The 8,341-nt window shown below is 40.4% G+C and overlaps 1 pseudogene; it reads left to right on the top strand.

Annotated features, from left to right (window-relative positions):
* Positions 1–6,660: 6,660 nt before the first annotated feature.
* LOC140503141 (vacuolar protein sorting-associated protein 29 pseudogene) lies at positions 6,661–7,195 on the top strand (annotated as a pseudogene).
* Positions 7,196–8,341: the final 1,146 nt, after the last annotated feature.

The following is an 8,341-nucleotide window of genomic DNA, read 5'->3' as shown; positions in this document are numbered from 1 at the left end:
GGAGGGACTTTTAAGGTAAGGAGAGCGATCAACTAGGAGGCTTTTGCAGTAATGTAGGTTGTGTTGATGAGGGTTTTAACTATGGTGATAACTGCATGAGTATACAGACTGGGACAAGCTCAATTCATGTAAATGAGGTTGAAAGAATAAGTTCTGGCAGTTGGAGATGTAGAGTGAGGGAGAATGACAATGCCAAGGTTGCAAACCTGGAAAAGTGGAGGAATGTTGGTGTCTTCAAGAAAAAGGGGAGTTTGTGGAGAAAGAGAATGCATTCTATTTTGAACCTGTTCAGTTTGAGATAGCTCCAGGTTATCTGATTAGAAATGTTCTCAAGTGAGTTAGGGATGTAAGAGAGAGACTGGGGCTGGATGTATAAATCTGTGAATCAGCTGCATGGCTATGTCAATTGAACCCATGGAATCTGTTAAGTCATAGAGAGAAAATAGAGAGAAGGGAAGAGAGACTACACCTGAACCTTGAGGAACAATTATAGTTAGGGGGCTTGATAGGGGTGGGGTTTCAGTATGAAAACTGAGAACAGATGTAGAATAAGAACAAGGAGACAGGAATGTCATAGAAACCTAAGGAAGATAGAGAGTATTATTTACAGGAAGCTGGTTAAAAATATCAGATACAGCAGAGAGGTTGATAAGGAGGAGGACTGAAAAAAGTCCATTATTCTGGCAATTTGGAGATTGTGGATAACTTTGAAGAAAGAAGTTTCAGTTGGGCAATGATGATGCGGACACAAACGGTGCCCTAAGGGTCAACAAGGGCCACTTTCCCAAGCTCTCAGAGGGGGTTTGAGGCTCATTCTATAGCCCATGCTGTAACTTGAGGGGGACCCTAATGCCCTTTCCCCTTATCTTGCAATACCATGCAACTTGTACTAAAAAGAATTGCTTTTGTCCTCCTTATCCTGTGTTCCCTATCCTGTCATTCATCCTCCTCATCCTGTGTCATGGCAACTTTTCCTTATCTTGCAAGCAGCCACCTTCCTCACCTTGTCTGTATGTATCCTGTCCCTCGATCCCCAACCCCCTGTTAGAAACCCTAAAGATTACATCATCTTCCTAGAGCCTGGGTAGTTTTTGGTCAATGTAAGTCTGGTCCTTTTCCGATATCAGTGCCTTTCTTTATCTCCTTGCTAAATCTCAGGTCCCTGCTTTTGCGTCAATAAAACTCCCAAAGGCTACAGAGAATGTTTAAGTGAATTCTTTCACACCTAAACCAGCTCTAACAATTCTAAACCTTCTCAGTACCAGTGTAGGTCATCACTTTCCCTTTAATTTATAGTATTAAAGAACTGACTGGAGCATTAAGAATTAAATTACTTTCCTGAGGTCCCCCAGCCATAATTTATCATAGCTGGGACTCAAATTCAAGTGTTCTTGCTCTGAGGGTGGTTCCATGCTCACAATGTCACACTACCTTTTAAGTCTGGAAGGGTCCTTCTTCAGATATGATGAAATATGTAGTACATATGCCTGCATTTTCTATATATGCATGCATTTATAACCAAGATACAGTATTATTTGCAATGGAAATACAATGGAAGCTTTATTGGTAAGGTCAGTGACAATTCTCCCTCTTCCCACTCTTATTTTACTAGAGTAATAAGGGCCCAATTCAAGCCTTCATCCCAACTCACATGCAGCCTGATTGACATCCCTACTTCCATTCTCTCCACTTTCCAGTTTCTCTTTCCCATGACTGCTAAAGAAATGTGTCTAAACTGCAGTCTGTATAAGTTTCAGCACCACTCAAAAGATTCTAATGACTCCCTATTACCTCTACAAACAAAGACAAATTCCTCTGCTTGGCATTCACAAGTTGGATCCAACCAGCCTTTGCAGTTTCATTTTTAAAAATTCCTCACATTAATACTCTCTTTGGTTGAGTCAAACTGTTCTTCATATTCCTTAGACTTGACATTCCACCATTTCCCATCTTTGTACTTCATCATACACTGTCCCCCATGCCTGAGATGTATGCCCTCCTCACCTGTGCCCATCGGGACCCCTTGCTTCTGTCTCAGCTCCATTGCTGAAATGAAGCTTTTCTTGATCTCCCGTGTGCTAATGCCTTCCAAACCAAAAAACAAGACAAAAAACCCCCAAAATGTCTTGTATTGATTTTGCACGTTTTATGTGTGCTTATAGAGGCAGGTCATTTACCCTGATAGAATATTAGTTCCTTGAGAAGAGGGGACTGTACCACTTTTATTTTTGTATATCCAGCTACTACTTGATGCATACTTAACCAATGGCTGTTGCTGGATTAAGATAAATGAAGAAAAGGGAATAAACATTAGCAAAGACAAGACAAAAGTATCCCTATTTGTAGCTGATGTGAGATTTCCCTTAAAAAACCTTAGAAAATCAATAAACTAATGATATTATAATGAGACCATTCCCCTCCTTTTCTGTTCACAATATCTCTACTTACATAGTTTTAATTCTTATTAGATGTTTTTGATACCCTGTCAGGCAAACATAGAGAGGCCTGGATCTATGTTAGAACATAAGTTCTGGCAAATCCAGTATTTGTCATCCAGTGACCCACCTTGCTTCCCTCTTCCTCATCTCATATCACTCAGAAGTTTTCCACTACTATCTCCTCCATCCCTGTATCATGTGATGAAGTGATCTTACTTATCAAGGCTAATCCCTCTATCTAATCCCATTGGATCCCATAATCCTCTGACACTGTGCCCTGTCATCCCCATGGTTTCTCTTATTTATATTCAGCCTGTCCCCATACACTGGTTCAGATTCTGCTGCCTAAAATATACACATCTCCTCTATCATGAAAAAACCCTCACTTGATCCTTCCATCCCTGCTAACTGTTTTCCTATATCTCTGCTTCTCTTTGCAGGGAAATTCTTTCTCAAGATGATGTAAAATAGGTGCCTTCATGTTATCTCCTCTCCTTTACCCCTTACAATCCTTTTACCAGTATTGCTCTCTCCAAAATCAGTAACGATTTTTTATCTGTCAAATCAAATGGCTTTTTCCTTGATCTCCTTGACCTCTCTGCAACCTTTGACACTGTTGGTCATTGAATCCTTCTTGATACTCTCTCACTTCTAGGTTTTCAGGGTACACTCTCTCCTAGTTCTCCTACCTATCAGATCTTACGTCTTCCTTGATGAATCCTCATCCAGACCACCCCCTCTAACCACAGGTGTCCCTCAGGACCCTGTCCTAGGCCTTCTTCTCTTCTCCCTCTATGATCTTTAACTTGGTGATCTCATCAGCTCCCATGGATTTAATTATCATCATTTTGCTGACTGTTCTTAAATCTGCCCATCCTTATGCATCTCCAATTGTCTGTTAAAAACCTCAAACTGGATGCCCAGTATACATCTGAAACACAAATCCAAAACAAAACTCATTGTCTTCCTCCCTAAATACTCCCCCACTCCTATATCCCTTATAACTGGAAAGGGAAATGCCATTTTCCCTGTCATTCAGGCTTACAACCTAGGAGTCATCCCAGACTCCTCATTCTCTCTCATCCTACCCTATCCAATCTCTTGCCATGGCCTGTCAATTTCTCTTTTGTAATATCTCTTGAATTTGCCCCTTCTCTCTTCTGATACTGCTGCCATTCTAGTGCTGGCCCTTACATCACCTCATGTCTAGATTACTGCAATAGCCTTGATCCTGCTGTCTGGTTTTATTCCTATACTTTTTCCCTCTTATATTCATTTGCACAGGAAACCAAAACTACATTGGATGGGGAAAACAATTGGAAGCCCTGAAAGAACTTTTAGTAGTTTTTTAAAGGTCAGTCTACAAATTGATACACATATGGTATGAATTAGCAATGAGGAACACCAGTCCCCACCCACAAGCTGCCCAACCAAGCATTGTTTTCTAGGTGTATCTATTCTTCCTGTAAGTCCTGTGAATGATGTATACGCCACAAGATGGGGGGGGGGGGGGGCGGATATACACTTTAAAGCTACTTCCCTCCTCTTGCCATTTCAGTAAATGCCCTTATTTTGAATTGCGACCTCTGACTGACTGGAAAAAAAAATAAACATAGCATCAGGGTCTCTTGAAGTATTGCCTTTGAGCATAGTTGACAGTCTGTTATTGTATCAATTTTCCAGCAAAGAAGTATATCTCTAGGCTACTAGGCTAATTAGTAACATTATTCAGTTCAGGCATTCAATATGTTTGTAGAATTACCTTCCCAAAGGCTACGGTGTCCCGTCAAACCGGAGGATGCTCAGCCTGTAACTGACCAAGCTGCTGCTCTACCCTTGTGATACAGGACTTCTGTATCTGTGTTTCCCTTGACCTGTGGACATGCAGGTTCTTGGCATTTTACATATTCTCTTCCTCTCTGTATGAACTTCCTGGGGCCTCAGGTTCCCAGTATGATGAAATGTCACTTTAGAAACATTACCACACAATTTCAGCAAGTATCAAGTTTCTACTATAGATGAGACATTGTCTTAGGTACGTATTTGCCCTCAGAGGGTTTGTAGTCTCCTGGGAAATATGATAAGTACACAGACAAATGTAATTTTAGTGGAAGAAAGAACATAAACTCCTATCAAATCAGGAGAACTTTCAGAAGAGGAGCAGTCATTTGAGCTGATTTTAAAGGAAGATGAAGATTCTGAGACAGAGTTGGAGAGGGTTCAGAATGCAAAGTACCTGGAACAAGCTTGTATAAATACATGTATGACAAAAGATGGAACTAATAAAGCTGGAAGAGAGTGTCATATAAGGCTGCAAGGATAAGGAAGAGCTCTTTAGATAGATGGAGCTCTTTAAATTGCTGAGTGAGAAATTCATATCTAACTCAAGCTTAGAGATACGGGGAAGCTCTCTAAGTCTTGCTGAGCTGGTGGTTAGGATTCAAAAGTACCCAGAGAATAAATCTTCTAGGCTTCTCCTAACCTTCAGCAATTGAGCCATAAGGAGTTTATATTAGAAAGTTAATACAAAAAACTTTCAATATCAGAAATCATGATTCTTTTATTTCTAGAGTAACATTTGAGCTATACAGAGTGTCATGAAACATACTCAAGACCATTTATCCTCAGGCTGCCACTTCCCAAATCCATATTCGATTCCTTGAAGAGTAGGTAGAAGCTAACGTAGCCTCAAAGTATTAGGAAAGAGAGGAAATCAAGAAGGAATAAGAGATGAAAGAAAGCACTGAGCAAGACAACAATCTACTGGTGTAGAGAACACAGTGACTGAGAGACTACCCCAAATGAGGTATGGTCTACAGCTCATTTTAATACACTCCAAGGAGGCTAAAAGGTCAGGGTAGTTGTTGAGTGAAGGGGAGCAGGAGGATTGGGGGGTAGAATGAGATGACTATCTAGCACGGACCTCTCTCCCTCTATCAAAAGGCCAAATGAATTGGGTCCCTGGAAAGCTTGTACAAGATGATGAAGTAGGGGTAGCTATACTTTTTTTCAAATATAGCAAAAAGAGTAGGCTTGCGTAGATCATTTACACAACAGTCGCACTGTTGACCATCTGTATTTAAGGAAGGGGACAGGAAACCTGGTCTCCCATAAGCCTTTTTTCCAACCAATACTTTGGCTAACACCATGACGTGTCCAAAGTCAGGAGCTCGTCCTGCATTCATCATTGCAGTGGTTTGTGCATATAAGGAGAAATATGTTGCATGGCCCAAGGTGCCCAACATTACACTTAACTTGGGGTCCAGGCCATTGACTGACACCTCCTCCATTGTCAAGGTTGTTTTGTGGAAGAGATGATACTCCAAGGGAGTAGAATCAGATTTGTTAATGGACTCTGACATCTTTATCTTCTGCCTATGGGCAAGGAAAAGAGGGGAGGTAGAGGTAAAGGAGGCCTTGTGTAAGTTTGTTAACTATTTGAACAGAACCCTCTTCCATCCCTACTTCTTCTTCTTCTTTCCTTAGTCTTTTATTATCTCTCCCTTTAACCATCTGACCTCCCTCAAAACAACAAAAAACTCTCAACCATCACCTCTGTTTCCTCCAATGTCCAACTGGATATTGTTTCTCCAGCGCACAGAATCAAAGGATCTCAGAGTTGCAAGACCCATTAGATGTGGTTTAATTCGAAACCTACCTAAGATATAAGTCCCTATTCTTTGTCATCCTCACTGCCAAAATAGCCCTTGTGAATTTTCCACCCATCCCCTTTTTCTCACGGCTCCCACACCTCTTGTATTGTTCCCAGAGCACAGGGTTGTACAACCGGAAAGCTCTTAACACCACAGCTTCCTGATGATTGATGGAGGAGTAGAATTGCTTGCAACAGTTCTTCTAGGCAATGTCTGAAGGCAGCATCTCCATCAAGGTGAAGTTTTCTTTTTCCTTTCACAATAGCTACTATGTTGTTTGCTGGGTAAGGCCTGAAGTATGCATCTGGTGCTTCTTCCCCTGACAAAAGTATGTCATTTGATTGTTCTGTATGCCACAACATAGTAAAGAGAAGAGATAGCCAGGAAATACAGAACGTGATCAGTGGCACAAGACAGAGAAGTGTTCCCAGAGAAGAGATAGAGTTTGGGGTAGACACCCAAGATAGGCAAAGATATCACGTGCCTCTTTTCTCCTATTTCTTCCACCCAAAAGAAACTCCAAAAGTAAAACCTTTGGTAGGCTGTGGTGGAGTGGGGCCAGTGACAGGATGTTGGTGTTAGTATTAGGAGATCTGCACATCCCCCAGTGATGCAACAGTCTGCCAGCTAAATTCAAAAAACTGCTGGTACCTGGAAAAATTCAGCATATCCTCTGCACTGGAAACCTTTGCACCAAAGAAAGTTATGACTATGTAAAGACTCTAGCTGGAGACATTCACATTGTTAGAGGAGACTTTGATGAGAATCTGAATTATCCAGAGAAGAAGGTGGTGACTGTTGGACAGTTCAAAATTGGTTTGATTCGTGGACATCAAGTAATTCCATGGAGAGATATGGCCAGCTTAGCATTGCTACAAAGGCAGTTTGATGTGGACATTCTCATTTCAGGACACATACACAAATTTGAGGCTTTTGGACATGAAAATAAATTCTACATTAATCCAGAATCTGCCACTGGAACATATAATGCTCTGGAAACAAGCATCATTCCTTCATTTGTAGGCTTCTACAGTTGTCACTTATGTGTATCAGCTAATTGGAGACGATGTGGAAGCAAAAGGAATTGAATATAAAAAATCCTAAAATAGGCCTTTCGGTGGTACCATTCCCTTGTTTGAATCAGGTAATGAAGCATTCAGAAGCCACAGAATTGTGACATTTTTAAAGTATTATGCATTAAAAACTCATATTTGGTGATACAAAATTTGCTAAAAGCTTATTGTATGTATGAGAATGTATTTAGTTTATAGGACATGATTTCTAAGGAATAACTTGTACCACATGATAAATGCATGTATGTAAAAAAAAAAGTTTAGCTCTGTAAATATCTTCGGTGTTAACATTCAAGACTTTGTTACCAACGTAGAGAATGAATAGAAGAGTTCCAGACTGCCTCACTGTATACACTATCCTCCTCTTTATGCTGTAATAAACACTCGCCTTTCACTTAAAAAAAAAAAAAAAAAACCTTTGGTAGAGAAACCAATCTCTACCTTGTTGAAGGAAAATCAGTCATGTGTGGAAATAATGATTTTAATAGCTTAAAAGGTACCAAATTTTAGAAAAACATTTCTTGATCTCTAAAACAAGAGTGTGGGGTATGTCTTAAGATTTTTATAGTTCTTTATATACTCTTCCTCATACCCTTATAACAATTCTGTGAACTAGATATAATAGGTATTATGATTCCACATTCTATAGATGGAAAAAGTGAGATTCAGAAGAGACATATCGCTGTCTTGATCATATAGCGAATGCGTGTTCAATGGCCAACAACCGGGACTTTCCTAACCCTAGACACAATCTCCAACACCCTTTCTCCATCTGTCTGTTTCTTACACACACACACACACACACACACACACACACACACACACACACACGCGCGCGCGCAGCAAGTCAGTTCACTGGACCTCAGTCTTGATTTGTTTGATCTGTAAAAGAAGAAGTAGAAATGTTGCTTTTTAAAATCTCTTGCAGTCCTAAATTCTATGATCCTAATAAGGATTAGGCCTCCTCCCTAATCTTTTTTGTCTCCTGTAGGGGTCAAGTCCCCTTTCTTTAAGGAAGGGTGAGCTTGTTTGTGCTAGGAGTAAATGCACCTTTTCAAAAAAGTGTTGTTTTATAACTGGGTAGAGAGAGACTGAGGACAAATGGTAGGGAAATGGTAGTAGCAGAATGAGTAGGGAAATGATGTGAAATGGAAGAGGTGGCCAGGTTAACAGATTG

This window comes from Notamacropus eugenii, chromosome 5, assembly GCF_028372415.1.
Source record: "Notamacropus eugenii isolate mMacEug1 chromosome 5, mMacEug1.pri_v2, whole genome shotgun sequence".
NCBI lineage: Eukaryota > Metazoa > Chordata > Mammalia > Diprotodontia > Macropodidae > Notamacropus > Notamacropus eugenii.
Note: the sequence above shows the minus strand (reverse complement) of the source record. Positions and strands in the feature narration are given on the sequence as shown.